At 41.3% G+C, this 21,654-nt stretch overlaps 1 long non-coding RNA gene and 1 pseudogene across 1 annotated transcript; both read right to left on the bottom strand.

The window, feature by feature from the left end:
• Positions 1–7,912: 7,912 nt before the first annotated feature.
• Positions 7,913–12,154, bottom strand: LOC123190161 (uncharacterized). Its single transcript, XR_006496203.1, has 2 exons — positions 8,419–12,154; positions 7,913–8,198 (listed from the first exon to the last, which is right to left on the bottom strand). It is a non-coding gene; the product is annotated as an uncharacterized lncRNA (long non-coding RNA).
• A 524-nt stretch (positions 12,155–12,678) lies between these two features.
• LOC123191835 (glutathione S-transferase TCHQD-like) lies at positions 12,679–15,622 on the bottom strand (annotated as a pseudogene).
• Between the last annotated feature and the right edge of the window lie 6,032 nt (positions 15,623–21,654).

The raw sequence follows: 21,654 nt of genomic DNA, 5'->3' as shown, positions 1-21,654 counted from the left end.
AAAGTTTTTGGGCCGTAGTGGAAAATTGCAACAACCTGGACAGCTTATTGGGCCTTAAGAAACCAGCCTCGCTCGATCCAGGCATCGAGTCCTACGTTTGTCCACACGCCAGGCTTTCCCCTCGTCAGGAACCCTAGCAGCCAGCACGGGCTAAATTTCGTGTTTTGACTCTTTTCTAAAACCTATTCGATATTTGACCTTAATTTGAAAAAAATTCAAGATCTGATCATTTTGCTACCGCCAGAGACCATGGTGATAGGGTATAACAGCCTACCGCCATGGTCCCTGGCGGTAGGGTTGCATGCCCTACCGTCAAAAACCTCCTAAGTATTGAACACAGTGCATGTTCGTGCCTACCGCCAAGTATCTTGATGGTAGGGTTGTGTAGGCTACCGCCAGCCCGATTGGCGGTAGCGATGTTTCCTACCACCAAAGTCCCTGGCGGTAGGCTGTTAGCCTATCGCCATGACTCTAGCGGTAGCAAAAGGGTCAGAACTCAAAAAAAATTCAAACTAGGATCAAATCTCGAATAGGTTTCAAAAAAAAGTCAAAACACAAAAATTTGCCACAGCGACCTGCATTCGCGGCGGACAGCAGAGGGCCGAGCGCGCGTGGGTGGCCGACGACCAGCAAGAGCCAGCGTGGACGTGATCGCGTACTTGTGTTTCCGGGGTCCAGCAGGAGCATGCTGCAGCGTGAGGCCGACGGCTAGAAGGCAACGAACGGAAAGGAAAAAGGTCTGACAATCTACAATTGCCATGCAGTGATGGCATTTTTTGTGATGAATAAAGCTTTACCATCACAATTGAAAAAATGAATTGTGTACGACAATTGAAAAAATGAAATATTTGGCATAGTCAATTTTGGTTTTGCATAAAAAAAGAGTTACGCTTGTTGACATCAGATTTTGGCATGGTCACAAATCCAGATTCATATGCAAAAGTTAGAGGCAACACTTTGCGGGCCGGCCCTGAGTGAGAAAGTATTCGGCCTTTGTCGGCTGAATGAAACCTTGCCGGGGTAAAACCTTGCCGGCGGAGAAGTTTGCCGGTGTGAAAACTTGCCGCTGTGAACAGTAACCTTGCCGGGGAAAGCTTGCCGCCATGAACAGTAACCTTGCCGGGGAAAGCTTGCCGCCGTGAACAGTAACCTGCCGGGGAAAGCTTGCCGCCGTGAACAGTAACCTTGCCAGGAAAGCTTGCCGCCGTGAACAGTAGAAACTGTCGAGGCCAATCCGACCAGGTATGGCCTTATTTGGAAAAGTGATCAACATACGGATTGTTGGCCTCGTCGAAGCACACATAATTGATATCTGAACCATCTCCATCGGAAGTCATATGCAGATTCCACAGCCCACGCAAGGAGCAAGACAGAAGATTGGACCAGATTCGGGCTGAATCCGAGTGGGACCAGAACTAGGATTCTAGGACGTGAATTGATGTAATTTTCTTGTAAGGAAAACCTAGATAAATCCTTTGCTTGTACGGGAAGTCCAGCCGCCTCTTATATATGTTGGGGGTGACGGCCGATTGAACAACACACAATCGAACAAATCTATCTACATCTTTTACCTTTACTTTTCCTTCTCCCTTCTTCTTCTTCTTCCTCGTTCTTCGTCCGTTCTTCTTCATCGTAGGGCGGCGAACCTCGAGGCCCTAGGGGCGATCAGGTCGACCTAGGGCAGCCCATAGCCGCCGCACTCCCTGACGGGGTCCCTCCTGGGCGTGTGGGGTTTCGGGTCCTCAAAAGCGCCCGCCGGATTGTCTTGCGTACCGCGCTTCCGGCAGGTCTCCTTCGACGTGAGCTGCGGTGCATCACCCCCGGCGTCGAGGGTACACGGTGACGTGTTCGTGTGCGAACACACTTTTTGGCGACTCCGCTGGGGACGAAGCTTTGAACGGTCTCCGGCCCGTTCTTGCTACAAAGAGATCGTCATCTAGGGTTTGCAATCTACAAAGGTAATATGAATACCCAATTCACATATGTAGATGAAAATAATGCGTATGTTGTTGCTAGATCATCTGATGAGCATAATGTATCGGCTAGCCCTATATTTATCAATCATGCATCTAATTATGTGCAAGGGCCGATGCAACAAAATCTCCATGATTCTACTTCATATAATTTTAGCAACATGCAACATATGTATCCCAACCCTCATGCATCGGCAACCCCACAAATCCATATGCCGATGAACAACACGATGGGTTCGGTTAATCGATTTGAAACACCTGATGTTAAAATTTCCAATAGCATAGAAGAAAGTGTTTCACCTTTTTATTCATCGGCAACTAATTTGCAACATGTTAATCCAAACATGCCGGTGGATAGCATGCTACTACTAGTTATTCGGCCAATTACCCTCAAACATCGTATGCTACACCTCATGCTACTAATTTTTCGGCACCATATACAATTGTAGATGTTCATAATTCGGCTCCGCACCTTCATGCTCATTGCCGAATAAGTAAGAATTCTACCATGCAAGTGTCTTTACCTAGTAACGTAGCATATCACGTTGCCCCGGCACAATTACAGAATTTTGGCAACACACCATTGTCGAAAGCGTCTCAAAGTATTGGGGGGCAATCCGATGAAGATTGGGCAGAAATTGGTCGAAAAAAGCTTAAAGATAGCCTAGCTACAATGTTTGCTGAATTTAGACAAGAACAAGCAACCTTGCGAATTAAAGAAAGAAAAAGTGGTGATTCGGATGACAAAGTTAATTCGGTTGTTAAAAAAGCCGAATCAAATAGTATGTGTACCGAATTTATTGAAGAAAAAAAGGACGCCAAGGCATTGGAGAGTCATTTAAAAGTGGAGCAAAGTATTATTCAAGTATCACAACCATCATGCTCTCCCAGCGTGTATGAAGAGGTATGTCTAGCAAGTGATTTGCCTATTTTTAGATTTGGTCACAGCTTTATTTTTGATGCATCTATTAGAAAAAATCTCGTAAGTAATTTTGAAAGACCAATGATGAAGGGTAATTTACTTGTTAGCAACAAAATTGTTACAAAGCATATCGGTCAATACATTGTACCATTCGAAGAGACCGATAGTGACTTATTATTGAAGCCAAAGCTTATCCCATTGCTTTATTTAGAGTTCATATCTAGTTGGGTAGCTTTGCTTGCTTCATACTTGGCTTACGCATGGTCTCAATTGAGACATGTGTGTTTTAACTATTTTTGTTTCAGAAATATAAAGCCAAGGTTAAATTATTTTGAGAAATCCGATGCTAATATTATATCTTATCCAAAGACATTGGAGATAGAGTGCAAAACACAATGTATAGCCGAATGGGAAGATTCTAAATCTGAACCATTCATTTGCTTACCTCCAAAGCCGTTCGCACACCAAGATCGACTGGAAAACAAAATGTATACCTTTGATTCAAACATGTGTGATCAAATCTTCAATTTATTGTTGAAAAATAATTACATTAGAATTCTTGATCACCATGTCAAGCCATCTATCCAAGGACGAATTTATTGTAAGTTGCATGATTCATTCAAGCATAGTATTGAGGATTGCAACATGTTTCATCAAATAGTTAAATCGGCCATTGATAAAGGACGATTGAAATTTGTTGAGACACCAAAAGATGATGATTCTATTCCAATTGGTCCCGATGGTAAAAGGTTTTTGCATCGGCTGCTTCAAGCCGATTCATTTAAAGAGAAGGTAAAAACTGCAGGTGATGGGATCAAGTTTTCAAGTAAAGAAGTTGTTGAAGAGCATAATGAACATAATCTTGAGGGCGAGAATTCCATCGAAGCTACAATGAAGACACCAAGGACTGGGGGGCAACAAGAAAATCCAAAGATCGGTGCAAGCACAGACAAAGAAAACAAAAGCCGACGTAAGCACAAAGGTAAAAAGTCGAAATTCACTTTCGCGCAACTATTGGAAAAATATCAGAAGATAAGTGAGGAGAGCAGTGCTTATCGGCCAACTAATGCAAAAGCATCAAGATCGCCCCCTAGGCGCAAATCCAAGGATCGGTATTGGCAAAGTGAGAGTTTCAATGCAACATATTCATATCCTTATTTTGGGCCGCCAATGCCAATGCTGTGGATGCCTCCCTATGCTCATGTAGATCCATATTCATCATGGGACAGGTATGATACAAGGGCACATTCTCCATCTTATTTTAGAATATCTCACCAATATTATGCGGCTCCGAGAAGATCAACATTTGAACAGTCACATAAAGACTGTTTCAATTATAAGGAATCGGTCCGGACACCATGGATGAAAAAATAGGTGGTCAAGCAAGTCTACCGCGTGAAAATAGATGGCCGTAAGTGTGCTACTTCAGATTTGATCTCAAATGAAAAAGAGCCAATTAATGTGTTGACATTGGCTACTAAAGACAATGAGACAAAGCGACCAATTATTGAGAGTCGAAGTGCCAAATCTGAAGAAAAGAAGTTGAGAGTGCACAAGGCCAAAAAGGAATTGCCATTTGTCAAAACAGAATCACAGCCGAGATGCCCACTCGTCTTATCCTATTGGCAAAAGAGGGAACTACAAAAACTTAGTGCACATGAACTTGAAGAAAGGAACATGGCATGGGTTCCCAAAGGAAGTGCTCAAAATAAGAATTATGTGAAAGCATCCATTACACGACGTGCGGCAAAGATGAAGAAGGAAAAGAGTGAAAACTATGAAGGACCAAGCCGAAGGTTTCAACATCTTCGTTCCACACATTATCCATATTCTTCAACTATGTCATTGATGCCTATGCCATGGAATTCGGCATCAGGTATGATTGGTTACCCTCAATGGACTTACTATAATCCATGGATGCAATATAATTTCTTACATCATGAAAGGGTATTGCCAAATCATTATACATTTGATTAGCTACAAGTTTGTTGTTGATCAAAAGGGCCGAAATACTTGATTTGTCATTTCATTTGTTTATTTCGGCTATATGTGCTTTGAATGAAGTTTACATAGTAATGGACGATATATACTTACCGTCCTAAGAAGATGCAGAATGGACGATGGAGTGTTGACATCGTCCTTAGAACCAACATCATGCAAGTTATTTTTCGGCACACAAGCTTTGCCCAAAAACAGGGGGGCATGTGTTGACACCAGATTTTGGCATGGTCACGAATCCAGATTCATATGCAAAAGTTAGAGGCAACACTTTGCGGGCCGGCCCTGAGTGAGAAAGTATTCGGCCTTTGTCGGCTGAATGAAACCTTGCCGGGGTAAAACCTTGCCGGCGGAGAAGCTTGCCGGTGTGAAAACTTGCCGTTGTGAACAGTAACCTTGCCGGGGAAAGCTTGCCGCCGTGAACAGTAACCTTGCCGGGGAAAGCTTGCCGCCGTGAACAGTAACCTGCCGGGGAAAGCTTGCCGCCGTGAACAGTAACCTTGCCGGGAAAGCTTGCCGCCGTGAACAGTAGAAACTGTCGAGGCCAATCCGACCAGGTATGGCCTTATTTGGAAAAGTGATCAACATACGGATTGTTGGCCTCGTCGAAGCACACATAATTGATATCTGAACCGTCTCCATCGGAAGTCATATGCAGATTCCACAGCCCACGCAAGGAGCAAGACAGAAGATTGGACCAGATTCGGGCTGAATCCGAGTGGGACCAGAACTAGGATTCTAGGACGTGAATTGATGTAATTTTCTTGTAAGGAAAATCTAGATAAATCCTTTGCTTGTACGGGAAGTCCAGCCGCCTCTTATATATGTTGGGGATGACGGCCGATTGAACAACACACAATCGAACAAATCTACCTACATCTTTTACCTTTACTTTTCCTTCTCCCTTGTTCTTCTTCTTCCTCGTTCTTCGTTCGTTCTTCTTCATCGTATGGCGGCGAACCTCGAGGCCCTAGGGGCGATCAGGTCGACCTAGGGCAGCCCATAGCCGCCGCACTCCCTGACGGGGTCCCTTCCGGGCGTGTGGGGTTTCGGGTCCTCAAAAGCGCCCGCCGGATTGTCTTGCGTACCGCGCTTCCGGCAGGTCTCCTTCGGCTGCGGTGCATCACCCCCGGCGTCGAGGGTACACGGTGACGTGTTCGTGTGCGAACAACGCTTAAGAGTTCGCCCCACCTTAAAAAAGTTTCGTCCTCCGCCACTGCATGCGATAACGGAGGTGGACTACCTGGAGATGCTTGATCTCTGGAACACTCGTCACGATTCTTGTTTGATTGTGGCTTCTATCTTAGTTGAAATTGGAGAGCTTGCTAATGATTTCTCTTTTTGCAATTCAGCATGTAATCCGGTTAGCAAACGTCCCAGCACATCTATGTGCCAAGCGTGCTTGCACGTTGAATGTGACTGATAGCTGGCTTGAGGACACTCCCGGCTTCCTCTTGACTACCCTATTGGCTGACTGACAGGAGAACGCCTTCGTTTGAATAAAGCTCTTTATATTGCCCGCAAAAAAAGAGGCCCTAACGATCGAGAAATTCTTTAGGACGTAGTGGTAGTTAGCGAGATCGTGAGGTGATTAGAAGTATTTGGTGGGAGCTTCTATTGGACCCTCTTTACGTCCAACGACACGCAGACGCACAAAGGACCCCGTGACTGGGCGGTCCACTGACAACGAATGAAAGGAAAGCGCGAAGTAAAAATGGTAGAAAAAAGTGAGACGATGCCAGGAATCGAACAACCGACTTACGGGTCTAGAACCTATGCCACTAGTCACTCGAGCCGTCAGCTACTTTCAATTTAATGGAAATGTTATGTGTTTAAGTTCTCACCTAAGAGCCACATTTAAAATAATCTTTACACATTATCGAACGTTTCTTGAAAAATTTGGAAATAAAATTTAAATGCCGAATATTCTTTCGGAGATGAAAATAATTTTTGGAATTCCAAACCTTTTTTATTCCGCATTTTTTTAAAATTTGAATAAATTTCGAAATACCAAACATTCTTTTAATATTTGAACAATTCTTCAAAATGGAAACACTTTTCAAAACTCCAAACAAAATTAGGAAACATGAAAAGAAATGGAAATCTGCAAAAAAAAAAAAATACGCAAGCATATTTTGAATCTGTGAACATTTTTCTAAGAATGATAACTTTTTTGCAAAGACAAACAATGTTTGAAATATTGGAACACATTCTGAAATTCTAAATTTTTTTTGAAACAATGAGAACAAAAATTAAAATTCTGAACAATTTTTGAACTCCACACTTTTGAAAAAAAGAACAACATGAACTAAATTTGAAAACATGAGAACAAAAAGTTAACATTGCGGACAAATTTTCAGAGCAATTATTAAGTTTCCGAATTTTTTTGAAAACATGCAACTTTTTGAAAACAGAAACAAAATCTAGAAATTAGAACATTTTTGAAATTTTCAAACAAATTCTGAATTTTTGAACAAATTTTAAAATGAGAACAATTTTTAAATTTTAATATTTTTTGAATTTTGAACATTTTTAACAAACTTTGCGAACAGAAACATTTATAGTCATTTTGACGATTTTTTCTTAAAAGGCAATTATTTTTGAAATTTGTGAACACTTTTTGAAAAAGGAAAAAAGTTGAACAAAAAAGATAAAAAATACATAGGAACAGAAAAAAGAAAAAGAAAAAAGAAAAAAACCATAGAAAGCCGAACCAGAAAAGAAACAAAACAGGGAAAAACCCGGTTCAGGGAACCTTCTAGAAGATTCCCAAAACCGGTTGGACGCACTGTGTAATCTGGAAGTGGGCCGGCTGTATCTCGTGTCGCTGCTCTGTGCGATTGCCCGACAGTTCACCGCAGCGAGCGGCGAATAGGGTTTTCCAATGGGACTGTCTATTTGACATTTGACTGTTTTTCAATTCGAAAACAGTCAAATTTCTTGACCAATCAACACATTACACCTCTATGAGCAGAAAAATCAACAGAAAGCAAAAAAGAACGCCTAAACAGGTCGGGGGTAAACATCAAACCCGGGTCAGAGGTAAACATGTTAAATAACAGAGAAAGTCATCCAATACAAAGGTAAAAAGCACTATATTATAGTCAATTTCCTGATAAATCAAGTGCTGACACCTATGTCCAAATACCATGGACAATTGTATGCTTGTATTTCCAAAAAAGGGGTCGTGTGGCTAAAATCTGACCCGGTTCTAACTAATAACCGAAACAAAACAAGGCAACTATCACCAAACCCTCCTGGACCGTTGCCCACGCTCTTTTTTCCTTTCCTGGACAACAAATCACCTGACAAAGAAAAGGAACAAAATTCATCAGAATACTGGCGTCTCCCAGGACCCTCCTTTAACTTGCATCACACAAGTCATCTGGGAGGCGCCATGGCCCATGGGAGAGGGGAAATGAGAAGAAAGAGTAGAAAAACATCAGAGAGGCGTCATGGGAGAGAGGGAGTGAGAAGAAGGAAGAACAAAAACAAGTCAGAGAGGCACATCAGAGGGGCAAGTACCTGGAGAGAAGCAAGGGGGAAGAACATATCTGAATAATTGGTGGTGGACAAAGGAAGATCATCCAAGAGACGGTCCACAGCTCACGAAATGTCCTACTCCTTTTGATCACACTTCTATTGAACTCTTCCATGTTTTTCCTCACCCTGCTGCTCTACATACACCTGCTACATGAACTAGCCTGCAAAAAAACCATCATACAATCTAGTGAGAATTTTGGAATCGTCAGGGGAAAAATTCTAACTGTCGGAAGGTAAAACTGTTAATATTTCACTGTCAAAACACTACACCAACATGAATTCCAGTGTAATGTACACATGAAAAAAAACTTTGCTGCAGTATAGGGCAATGTAGGTAACATGAACCATGAGGAAATTACATGAAAAAAGTTGTGTTGTAGTACACATGAAAAAATCTTTGCTGCGATACAGGGCAATGTAGCTAACATGAACTCAGGGGAAATTACAGAGTTAGACAACTCATGACATTCATGGAAAAAATGAGATGAATTCCAGTGTAATACCTACATGACATACAATGAAAACTGGGGGAATATTACACTGTATTCCAGCATTATTTAATACAATTCAGAATTACAATGTAATTCCGGGGGATATTACAATATAAATTTGGGGTATGTATATTACAATGTAATCCTGGGGAATATTACACTACAAATATAGTGGAAATTACAGAGAAATTAAGAGGTATTACATTGTAATTCAAAGAGTTAAAATTCACCGGAAATTCAAGCAAAAGCTGAACAGAATAAGTAGAGAGATACATGCAAGTTCAGATGAAGTCATGAATACAGAGACAGACCTATCAGCATAAAGAACACAAGTCCTATCAGATGAATGCATTAATATTGACAATCAAAAGTAGAGCTTGTTACAGTGCTGGTACACATGGACAGTGAAGAAATGAATAATCACACTAGTGGATTACAATGATAATAACCAAGAGACTACACAGGATAATCACACAAAGCAGAGTTAAAATCCACTGTAATTCAAGCAAATCTGAACAAGAATGAAGCCCAAATACCAAGTAATACAGAGGTTCATCGGGAAAATTACACTACTTTGTTTAAAGAAGAAAAATTATACTGAATTTCTAGGAAAATTTACACTGCAATTCGGGGAATAATTACACTATAATTACATAAATAAAGCATGAAGTTTACACTGTAATTATGGGGAAAATTACACTATAATTACATAAATGAAGCATGGAGTTTACACTGTAATTCTGGGAAAATTACACTGTCATTTAAAAAAATGAAGCATTGGGATTACACTAAAACCTGGGCTAAATTACACTGCAATTCTAGGGTATATTACACTGCAATTACATAAAGGAAGCATGGGGATTGCAATGAAATTTTTGGATACATTACACTGTAATACTAGGGGCATACTACACTGTAATTTTAGGCTAAATTACATTGTAATTCTTGTGAATAAAAAAGATAAGTCATTAATTGTAACTAGATCAGAAAGACTCACATGATTCACATAGAAATTGAAAATAGTTTTATCAAAACCTCTATCATCACTAGAAAGATCCTAAACAATAATTCAGTCAACAAACAGAAATTTTAATAAATAGAAAGAAAGAATAAAAACGAAAATGAAAGTAGAGAACAAGACAAAAATAACTACCAAAGACATAGCATTAGAACCATCTTCCACAAAGTCATTAGGCACAAAAGGATCATTCAAAGAATCAGCCCTCTCAATAGAAGAAACTACCAAAACATCATTGTGAGAGACTTCCCGTAGTCTCCACATTGACCTAAACCTAACAAAACATAATACATGACAGACGAAAGAAAATTAAAGAAAGCTGAAAATTATAGAGTAAGGGGCTCAATTACAAGGGAAATCTCACAACAAATAATACATTGAAAGGCAGCAATCAGGGGAATTATAGAGTAATGGGGGCATATTAATATAGTGGAAGAATCACTTAAATACAGTGTAAAAACCAACCTAAATACAGTGAAACTCTGAGTAAAAAACTAAAAATACACAATAATTAGGGCAACTTACAATGAAAAGGTAGAGGAAGTACACTGCCAAGAACTGAAGATAAATTATATAGTAAGAATGGGGGATATTACAGTGCAAAACCACATGAATGCATGCAAAACATCTGATAAAAAATACAATGTAAATAACAAAGAAACTGGCGCAGTATTACACTGAAAAAATATACACTGCAATTTACACTGAAAGAAGCATGATAATTACACTGTAATGGGGGGAAATATTACACAGTAATTCTAGGGAAAATTACACAGTAATTACAAAATAAAGAAGCACGAAAAAAACAATGTAATTATGGTATATTACACTGTACTTGCAGGCTAACCTACAGTGTGATTCTACGACACATGAGAATTACACTGTAATGGGGGAAAATATTATACAGTAATTCTAGGACAAAATACACAGTAATTACAAATAAAAAAGCACAAAAACACACGCTAATTACGGTATATTGCACTGTAATTGCAGGGTAACCTACAGTGTAATTCTACGGACATATTACACAGTAATTATAGCAAAATTTACACTGAAGAAAGAAGCATCAGGATTACACTGTAATTAGGGGGAAAATACACAGTACTACTAGGACAAATTCCAGAGTAACAACAAATAAAGAAGCATCGGGATACACTGTAAATGCACTACAATTATGGGGTAAGTTACACTGTAATTATGGGTTAAATTACACCGCAATTCTGGATGGGGATACACTGTAATTCTAGGGGTAAGTTACACTTCAAGTCTGGAGTAAATATACACTGTAAAGAAGCATGCAATTCAGAGAGATTCCTGGACTGACACTACAACAACACTGCAGCCTAGTACACACAAATTCAGAGAGATTCAGGTACCGGGGGAAATGAACACCTACATCTAACACAAAAAATCATAATGAATTCCAGGGACTACAACAGCAAACATCAGCAGGCAGCAGCTAACAGCAAATACAACTAAACTGCATAAGCAGGCAGAAATCAGGCTAGATCATCTGCAACTACATCTAATGACAAAGGAACAGACACCCAGGCCGGCAGAAATAAAATTGATAGGGCTAACCACCGCTGCAACTATAACTTCCCCTACCTCTATATCTACATCAGAATAAACAACCTACGCCTGTCTCCACATCTACAAGCATGGGAGAATAGGACCACAACAAGCAGATGGATTAGAACCCCCACATACAACAAGCTCCTACATAACTCAGGCGAGCAGAAGGATGGGAAATGGAGCGCTAGGCATGGCGGACTAGAAACAAACACGACAGCAACATGCACCTACCACGGATCCACCGACAACACCAAGAATAGATGAACCATGGATCCATGGATCCAAAACTTACCTAGATCCGGAACTACACAGCCACAACACAAACAAAAGCACACAGGGAAACACGAGAGGCAAGGACAACCGACCGCGGCAGCGGGGATCGAAGAGAAAAGGGAGGAGAAATCGAAATCGAGCGGTGGAATAGCTCGGAATCGCCATGAACATAAGAAATCGCCTCCTCTCCTCCGCTGCTCGAGCTCATTCCCTTCTCCTTGCCTTATCAAAACAGAACCCTCCAGATGAAAGTGGAGACAGTGCCGGGCCGGGGGCGGTAACGGGCTGAGACAGGAAAACCAAACCCGAGAAACCAACACCCATCAACCCAAACAAGTGGAACGCCAGCACGAAGAAAAAAATCAACACGAATCTCTGCGTGAGAACAGACGGACACGGATTTGATTGACGACGAATTGAAAAACACTCGACTGTAAAATAGCAAAACCGGTTGGACGCACTGTGTAATCTGGAAGTGGGCCGGCTGTATCTCGTGTCGCTGCAGCGAGCGGCGAATAGGGTTTTCCAATTCCGCGGGCGGCAAATCCTCGAGGAAATGCCCGCAGCGCCCGCGGGTGGGCCGGCTAGTTCACGGAAGCGCATGCTGCGCGTTGCTGCTTCAGGTTTTTCGTTCGTTATTTCTTTTTTTTCGGTTTCTCTTTTCTGGTCCTTTATTTCTTTTTTATTTTTTGTTTCTATTTATATTTCTATTCTTTTATTTTTTATTTTTTATGTTTTTCTCTGTATTATATAAATTTCATTCCGTGTTACCAAAATGTTCATTGTATATTTAGGAAATGTTCACGGTATATTACAAAAAGTTCATCATCCATTATAAAATATTCATCATATATTACAAATTGTACTATGAATATAAAGTATTCCCTATGTTGTTGAAATTTGTTCTGTGATATATTACACAAATGTTCAATGTGTATTTGAAAATTGTTTAAAGTATATTACAAATGTTCAATTCATATTCGAAAATTTTCAACTCATATATTTATATTTTTCCCAAAATGTTCATCATATATTAAGAAAATGTTCAAGATTAATTCAAAGTAACCCTAAAAAAGATTAATTCGAAGTAAAATGGAGGGTGGCTTGCTTTGGAATTGCATGATATAGTCTACATTGAAACTTGAAAGGGGCAGCTAAGTTCTCTTTTGATGAAATTATTGATATTTTTATCTTATTAGCAACTGTAGAGGTATGTTTTTTAAGTAATAAAAATGTTGCATGTTTTCATAGCGCCAAAACGACACAATACAATAAGATTATGATAGTTTACCAAACAGGCTCGACCCCCATATGTCCAAATCCTGGCTTCGCCCCAGACCCAACACACTGAATCACCGTATTTTCGGAACAAAGTTCGGACACAAAGGAAGAACGAGGTCTTGAAGAGAGTATGGTACTTCTTCCACCCGTTAAAGTAGTTCCCAGTTACAACCTTGTAGTTTGGCCTCTGCTTCACCAATGTGTGGTACTCCAGGACTGATGTATTCCTCATGTAGGTCAAGAAGGGTTATGCATGCAAGAATGTCAGTGAACATCGAATCAGCAGGTGAGAATCGCTCAGCTCTTCCTCACTCTGCTGCATGGACTCAGAGTCCTTCGATCTGTCTATGGTCTCATAAGCATCCGGAGATTGACATGGTACATGCTAGCTAAATCCGGGGCTTCAACAATCCGAGCAATCAGCACCTGACGTATGAACTTGGAGACAAATGCACGGTACCTACTTTAGTGGGGTGGGAGTTAGTGTGAACATCTTAAGATTCCAAAAAGGAACTTTCTACATCCATTGCAGAACCTCAATATCCACCGGCTGGATTCACCACTTAGCACAGAGATAAAGTGCCAAAGTTTAGGAAGAAATTAGAATAAAGGGCCCTTGGTATTTTCATGTGAATTTGTGATGGCAATGATGTCTGAATATTGTGAAGAAAGTGCCCAAAGTGTATGCTCTAAGTATGAACTGCTAGCAATTTGGTTAGATTCTACTGTAGTAAACTAAGATGAAGTGTTCTGTCCGCGCTTGGATGTATTCCTTCGATCATGATTTTTCCTAGTAAAATCCAAACGGCAGAGAGTGGGGAGTGATCAATAGAAGTAGAGAGTAATAGGCGGCCACTCTATACATGATTTTGCGATCACCAGATTGACATGCACCATTCATTTAGTTGAATTGATTGTTTTTCTTGAAAACTCAACTGATATAAATGTACGCAGTTGACCTCTCCATAGAGAATGAAATGAACTCCATTGACCACTCAACTGATGCAACTATTTAGGTGCTTTAGTCCTTTATTTTAGTTTATGCTCATAAGTTTTTCAAATATGAACCACTGAAGCCAATACCCCTGGCTCTCGGGTGTGGCGGTGGTCTTAAAAACTAAAAAGCCAATACCCCTTTTGTTCAAGATTCATCACTCGCGATAAAATATCATTTTCCCCTCACGCGCTCATATTTGTTTCATCATCCTATTTGAGTTGATCGTCATACTATAATGTTTTACCATATCATTTGGTTATGCATTTAATTTCCGAATCATGAATCGTGTCTTGGAAAAGTAGCCTTTTGAGGTTTTAATAAAAATCATGTCTCAGAAGTCCAGTAACAAATATTCACCTAGTAACACCTAAAAGATTAATTTTATGTAATCATCTGATTTGTTTGGTTAAATCTGTGTGGACATTGTGATTTCTCACGGAGCAAGTTTTCTGTTGTCATTTCCATGTGCAGAATCTACACCTCACGGCTCAAAAGTGGAGGTTGAATCAGCTGTCTTAAATGCTCTACCCATCAGTGGTGAAAATGATACGACGGCTGCAACTTCATCCGTTCCCTTTAGAGTTTCCTCCATGTGCCACGTTTCCACTGCTCTCAGGCTCTCTCGACTAGTCTTCTAGATCTCAGATTGTCTAAGTATGTGCACACATATTTATGATTTATGCATTAATCTATTCCGCAAGAAGAAGGGAAGAGGAAGGAGTGCTCAAGAACCACAGGAATGGAAGGCGTGGGGAAAACACTAAATATAATATTTGTACCTCCAACACTAGAGGTGAAAACAAATAAGTCTGGGTTTCCTCCATATTCCCATTCCTAGCGCTCTCAAGATCTCTCTTTCTTCCTCTTCTCGGCTTACTCTCAGTGCTTACAGAACACTCGAATAAGCAATCACCAAACTTGAAGTGTTGGACGAAGTGCTTCAGACTATAAATAGATTGTAGGTCACTTTATATAGAAAACGTTAAGAAGCACAAGCATTGAAGACTCGCAGTGCATGGCGCACCAATCTACATCCAATAACAATGGGGCCACACAATAATTGGGCCTTGTCCTATTTTCATGTACTCTTAAGTCATAGCACATGCAGGGAGATCTTCTACTTACCAACATCTGAAAGTTGATATCTCATTTTATCAAATTGTGCATTTATATAGAGCGGTAGAACCAAATGTTATGGGTAAAAAATAAGAATACTATGAAGCAAAAAAAAGTTAGCAAGTCAAAGTTGCGATCTAAAAATAATAATAATATGAACTTGTACAAATTAAACATAGAAAAAATACAAAACGATGGAAAAGAACATTCGAGTACAATTGGTACACTTCATTTTTCTTAGAGAAAAGGCGCCAGCCGAGCCCGAGAAGAGCTCGAACATAGCCCAACTTTGAATTAACAAAGCCATCAACCGGCCAGGATTACAAGGGCACCACAATACAACAGAGATGCAAAGCAAGCGGAAAGGAAGATACAAGGCACCAGGCAGAACAACACAAAGGCAACAGCAGAAGCGTCGATGCCGACAACCAGCATTACGCCTACACCGACTAGCCAACTAAGTACATTGAAGGAGGGTCACACCGAGCAAGTATCGAGCACCGGCTACATCCATAGGCCAAATTTGTGCAACACTTGAGCTATCTCCGCCATCACAAAGGGACCCTTGCACCTAGGCTCGATGGGTGCCACCCTGGTGAAGGAAATATGCCCTAGAGGCAATAATAAAGTTATTATTTATTTCCTTATATCATGATAAAAGTTTATTATTCATGCTAGAATTGTATTAACCGGAAACATAATACATGTGTGAATACATAGACAAACAGAGTGTCACTAGTATGCCTCTACTTGACTAGCTCGTTAATCAAAGATGGTTATGTTTCCTAACCATGGACAAAGAGTTGTTATTTGATTAACAGGATCACATCATTAGATGAATGATCTGATTGACATGACCCATTCCATTAGCTTAGCACCCGATCGTTTAGTATGTTGCTATTGCTTTCTTCATGACTTATACATGTTCCTATGACTATGAGATTATGCAACTCCCGTTTGCCGGAGGAACACTTTGTGTGCTACCAAACGTCACAACGTAACTGGATGATTATAAAGGAGCTCTACAGGTGTCTCCAAAGGTACATGTTGGGTTGGCGTATTTCGAGATTAGGATTTGTCACTCCGATTGTCGGAGAGGTATCTCTGGGCCCTCTCGGTAATGTACATCACTTAAGCCTTGCAAGCATTGCAACTAATGAGTTAGTTGCGGGATGATGTATTACAAAACGAGTAAAGAGACTTGCTGGTAACGAGATTGAACTAGGTATAGGATACCGACGATCGAATCTCGGGCAAGTAACATACCGATGACAAAGGGAACAACGTATGTTGTTATGCGGTCTGACCGATAAAGATCTTCGTAGAATATGTAGGAGCCAATATGAGCATCCAGGTTCCGCTATTGGTTACTGACCGGAGACGTGTCTCGGTCATGTCTACATTGTTCTCGAACCCGTAGGGTCTGCACGCTTAAGGTTTCGATGATAGTTATATTATGAGTTTATGCGTTTTGATGTACCGAAGGTAGTTCGGAGTCCCGGATGTGATCACGGACATGACGAGGAGTCTCGAAATGGTCGAGAAATAAATATTGATATATTGGAAGCCTATGTTTGGATATCAGAAGTGTTCCGGGTGAAATCGGGATTTTACCGGATTACCGGGAGGTTACCGAAACCCCCCCGGGAGGTATATGGGCCTTAGTGGGCCTTAGTGGAAGAGAGGAGAGGTGGCCAGAGATGGGCCGCGCGCCCCTCCCCCCCTTGGTCCGAATAGGACAAGGAGAGGGGGCCGGCCCCCCTTCCTCCTCTCTCTCCTTTTTTCCCCCTCCGCGAATCCTATTCCAACTAGGAAAGGGGGGAGTCCTACTCCCGGAGGGAGTAGGACTCCTCCTGGCGCGCCTCCTCTTGGCCGGCCAGCCCCCCACTTTGAACCTTTATATACGGAGGCAAGGGGCACCCCTAGAGACACAAGGTGATCCACGTGATCATATTCTTAGCCGTGTGCGGTGCCCCCTTCCACCATAGTCCTCGATAATATTGTAGCAGTGCTTAGGCGAAGCCCTGCGACAGTAGTACATCAAGATCGTCACCACGCCGTCGTGCTGATGGAACTCTTCCCCGACACTTTGCTGGATCGGAGTACGGGGATCGTCATCGAGCTGAACGTGTGCTAGAACTCGGAGGTGCCGTAGTTTCGGTGCTTGATCGGTCGGGCCATGAAGATGTACGACTACATCAACCAAGTTAAACTTCCATTGTCGATCTACAAGGGTACGTAGATCACACTCTCCTCTCTCGTTGCTATGCATCACCATGATCTTGCGTGTGCGTAGGATTTTTTTTTTGAAATTACTACGTTCCCCAACAGTGGCATCCGAGCCTAGGTTTTATGTGTTGATGTTATATGCACGAGTAGAACACAAGTGAGTTGTGGGCGATATAAGTCATACTGCTTACCAACATGTCATACTTTGGTTTGGCGGTATTGTTGGACGAAGCGGCCTGGACCGATATTACGCGTACGCTTACGCGAGACCGGTTCTCCCGACGTGCTTTGCACATAGGTGGCTTGCGGGTGACAGTTGTTTCTTCAACTTTAGTTGAACCGAGTGTGGCTACGCCCGGTCCTTGCGAAGGTTAAAACAGCACCAACTTGACAAACTATCGTTGTGGTTTTGATGCGTAGGTAAGATTGGTTCTTGCTTAAGCCCGTAGCAGCCACGTAAAACTTGCAACAACAAAGTAGAGGACGTCTAACTTGTTTTTGCAGGGCATGTTGTGATGTGATATGGTCAAGACATGATGCTAAATTTTATTGTATGAGATGATCATGTTTTGTAACTGAGTTATCGGCAACTGGCAGGAGCCATATGGTTGTCGCTTTATTGTATGCAATGCAATCGCGCTGTAATGCTTTACTTTATCACTAAGCGGTAGCGATAGTCGTGGAAGCATGAGATTGGCGAGACGACAACGATACTACGATGGAGATCAAGGTGTCGCGCCGGTGACGATGGTGATCATGACGGTGCTTCGGAGATGGAGATCACAAGCACAAGATGATGATGGCCATATCATATCACTTATATTGATTGCATGTGATGTTTATCTTTTATGCATCTTATCTTGCTTTGATTGGCGGTAGCATTATAAGATGATCTCTCACATAATTATCAAGAAGTGTTCTCCCTGAGTATGCACCGTTGCGAAAGTTCTTCGTGCTGAGACACCACGTGATGATTGGGTGTGATAGGCTCTACATTCAAATACAACGGGTGCAAAACAGTTGCACACACGGAATACTCAGGTTATACTTGATGAGCCAAGCATATACATATATGGCCTTGGAACACGGAGACCGAAAGGTCGAGCGTGAATCATATAGTAGATATGATCAACATAGTAATGTTCACCAATGAAACTACTCCATCTCACGTGATGATCGGACATGGTTTAGTTGATTTGGATCACGTAATCACTTAGAGGATTAGAGGGATGTCTATCTAAGTGGGAGTTCTTTAAGTAATATGGTTAATTGAACCTAAATTTATCATGAACTTAGTACCTGATAGTATCTTGCTTGTTTATGTATGATTGTAGATAAATGGCCCGTGCTGTTGTTCCGTTGAATTTTAATGCGTTCCTTGAGAAAGCAAAGTTGAAAGATGATGGTAGAAATTACACGGATTAGGTCCATAACTTGAGGATTATCCTCATTGCTGCACAAAAGAATTACGTCCTGGAAGCACCGCTGGGTACCAGGCCTGCTGCTGGAGCAACACCAGATGTTGTGAACATCTGGCAGAGCAAAGCTGATGACTACTCGATAGTTCAGTGTGCCATGCTTTACGGCTTAGAACCGGGACTTCAACGACGTTTTGAACGTCATGGAGCATATGAGATGTTCCAGGAGTTGAAGTTAATATTTCAAGCAAATGCCCGGATTGAGAGATATGAAGTCTCAAATAAGTTCTATAGCTGCAAGATGGAGGAGAACAGTTCTGTCAGTGAGCATATACTCAAAATGTCTGGGTATAATAATCACTTAATTCAAATGGGAGTTAATCTTCCAGATGATTGCGTCATTGACAGAATTCTCCAATCACTGCCACCAAGATACAAGAGCTTCGTGATGAACTATAATATGCAAGGGATGAATAAGACTATTCCCGAGCTCTTCGCAATGCTCAAAGCTGCGGAGGTAGAAATCAAAAAGGTGCATCAAGTGTTGATGGTCAACAAGACCACTAGTTTCAAGAAAAAGGGCAAAGGGAAGAAGAAGGGGAACTTCAAGAAGAACAGCAAGAAAGTTGCTACTCAAGAGAAGAAACCCAAGTCTGGACCTAAGCCTGAAACTGAGTGCTTCTACTGCAAGCAGACTGGTCACTAGAAGCGGAACTGCCCCAAGTATTTGGCGGATAAGAAGGATGGCAAGGTGAACAAAGGTATATGTGATATACATGTTATTGATGTGTACCTTACTAATGCTCACAGTAGCACCTGGGTATTTGATACTGGTTCTGTTGCTAATATTTGCAACTCGAAACAGGGACTACGGATTAAGCGAATATTGGCTAAGGACGAAGAAACGGTTCCAAAGTCGATGTGATCGCAGTCGGCGCGCTACCTCTACATCTACCTTCGGGATTAATATTAGACCTAAATAATTGTTATTTGGTGCCAGCGTTAAGCATGAACATTATATCTGGATCTTGTTTGATGCGAGACGGTTATTCATTTAAATCAGAGAATAATGGTTGTTCTATTTATATGAGTAATATCTTTTATGGTCATGCACCCTTGAAGAATGGTCTATTCTTATTGAATCTCGATAGTAGTGACACACATATTCATAATGTTGAAGCCAAAAGATGCAGAGTTGATAATGATAGTGCAACTTATTTGTGGCACTGTCGTTTAGGTCATATCAGTGTAAAGCGCATGAAGAAACTCCATACTGATGGACTTTTGGAACCACTTGATTATGAATCACTTGGTACTTGCGAACCGTGCCTCATCGGCAAGATGACTAAAACGCCGTTCTCCGGTACTATGGAGAGAGCAACAGATTTGTTGAAAATCATACATACAGATATATGTGGTCCGATGAATATTGAGGCTCGTGGCGGATATCGTTATTTTCTCACCTTCACAGACGACTTAAGCAGATATGGATATATCTACTTAATGAAACATAAGTCTGAAATGTTTGAAAAGTTCAAAGAATTTCAGAGTGAAGTTGAAAATCATCGTAACAAGAAAATAAAGTTTATACGATCTGATCGTGGAGGAGAATATTTGAGTTACGAGTTTGGTGTACATTTGAAACAATGCGGAATAGTTTCGCAACTCACGCCACCCGGAACACCATAGCGTAATGGTGTGTCCAAACGTCGTAATCGTACTTTACTAGATATGGTGCGATCTATGATATCTCTTACTGATTTACCGCTATCATTTTGGGGTTATGCTTTGGAGACGGCCGCATTCACGTTAAATAGGGCACCATCAAAATCTGTTGAGACGACGCCTTATGAACTATGATTTGGCAAGAAACCAAAGTTGTCGTTTCTGAAAGTTTGGGGCTGCGATGCTTATGTGAAAAAGCTTCAACCTGATAAGCTCGAACCCAAATCGGAGAAATGTGTCTTCATAGGATATCCAAAGGAGACTATTGGATACACCTTCTATCACAGATCCGAAGGCAAGACTTTTGTTGCTAAGTTCGGAAGCTTTCTGGAGAAAGAGTTTCTCTCGAAAGAAGTGAGTGGGAGGCAAGTAGAACTTGACGAGGTAACTGCACCTGCTCCCTTATTGGAAAATAGTGCATCACAGAAAACTGTTTCTGTGACACCTACACCAATTAGTGAGGAAGCTAATGATAAAGATCATGAAACTTCAGAACAAGATACCACTGAACCTCGTAGATCAACCAGAGTGAGATCCGCACCAGAGTGGTATGGTAATCCTGTTCTGGAAGTCATGCTACTAGATCATGATGAACCTACAAACTATGAAGAAGCGATGGTGAGCCCAGATTCCGCAAAATGGCTTTAAGCCATGAAATCTAAAATGGGATCCATGTATGAGAACAAAGTATGGACTTTGGTTGACTTGCCCAATGATCGGCAAGCAATTGAGAATAAATGGATCTTCAAGAAGAAGACTGACGCCGACGGTAATATTACTGTCTACAAAGCTCGACTTGTCGCAAAAGGGTTTCGGCAAGTTCAAGGGGTTGACTATGATGAGACCTTCTCACCCGTAGCGATGCTTAAGTCTGTCCGAATCATGTTAGCAATTGCCGCATTTTATGATTATGAAATTTGGCAGATGGATGTCAAAACTGCATTCCTGAATGGATTTCTGGAAGAAGAGTTGTATATGATGCAACCGGAAGGTTTTGTCGATCCAAAGGGAGCTAACAAAGTGTGCAAGCTCCAGCGATCCATTTATGGACTGGTGCAAGCCTCTCGGAGTTGGAATAAACGCTTTGATAGTGTG

Source organism: Triticum aestivum, chromosome 2A (genome assembly GCF_018294505.1).
Source record: "Triticum aestivum cultivar Chinese Spring chromosome 2A, IWGSC CS RefSeq v2.1, whole genome shotgun sequence".
In the NCBI taxonomy this organism is placed as follows: domain Eukaryota; kingdom Viridiplantae; phylum Streptophyta; class Magnoliopsida; order Poales; family Poaceae; genus Triticum; species Triticum aestivum.
Note: the sequence above shows the minus strand (reverse complement) of the source record. Positions and strands in the feature narration are given on the sequence as shown.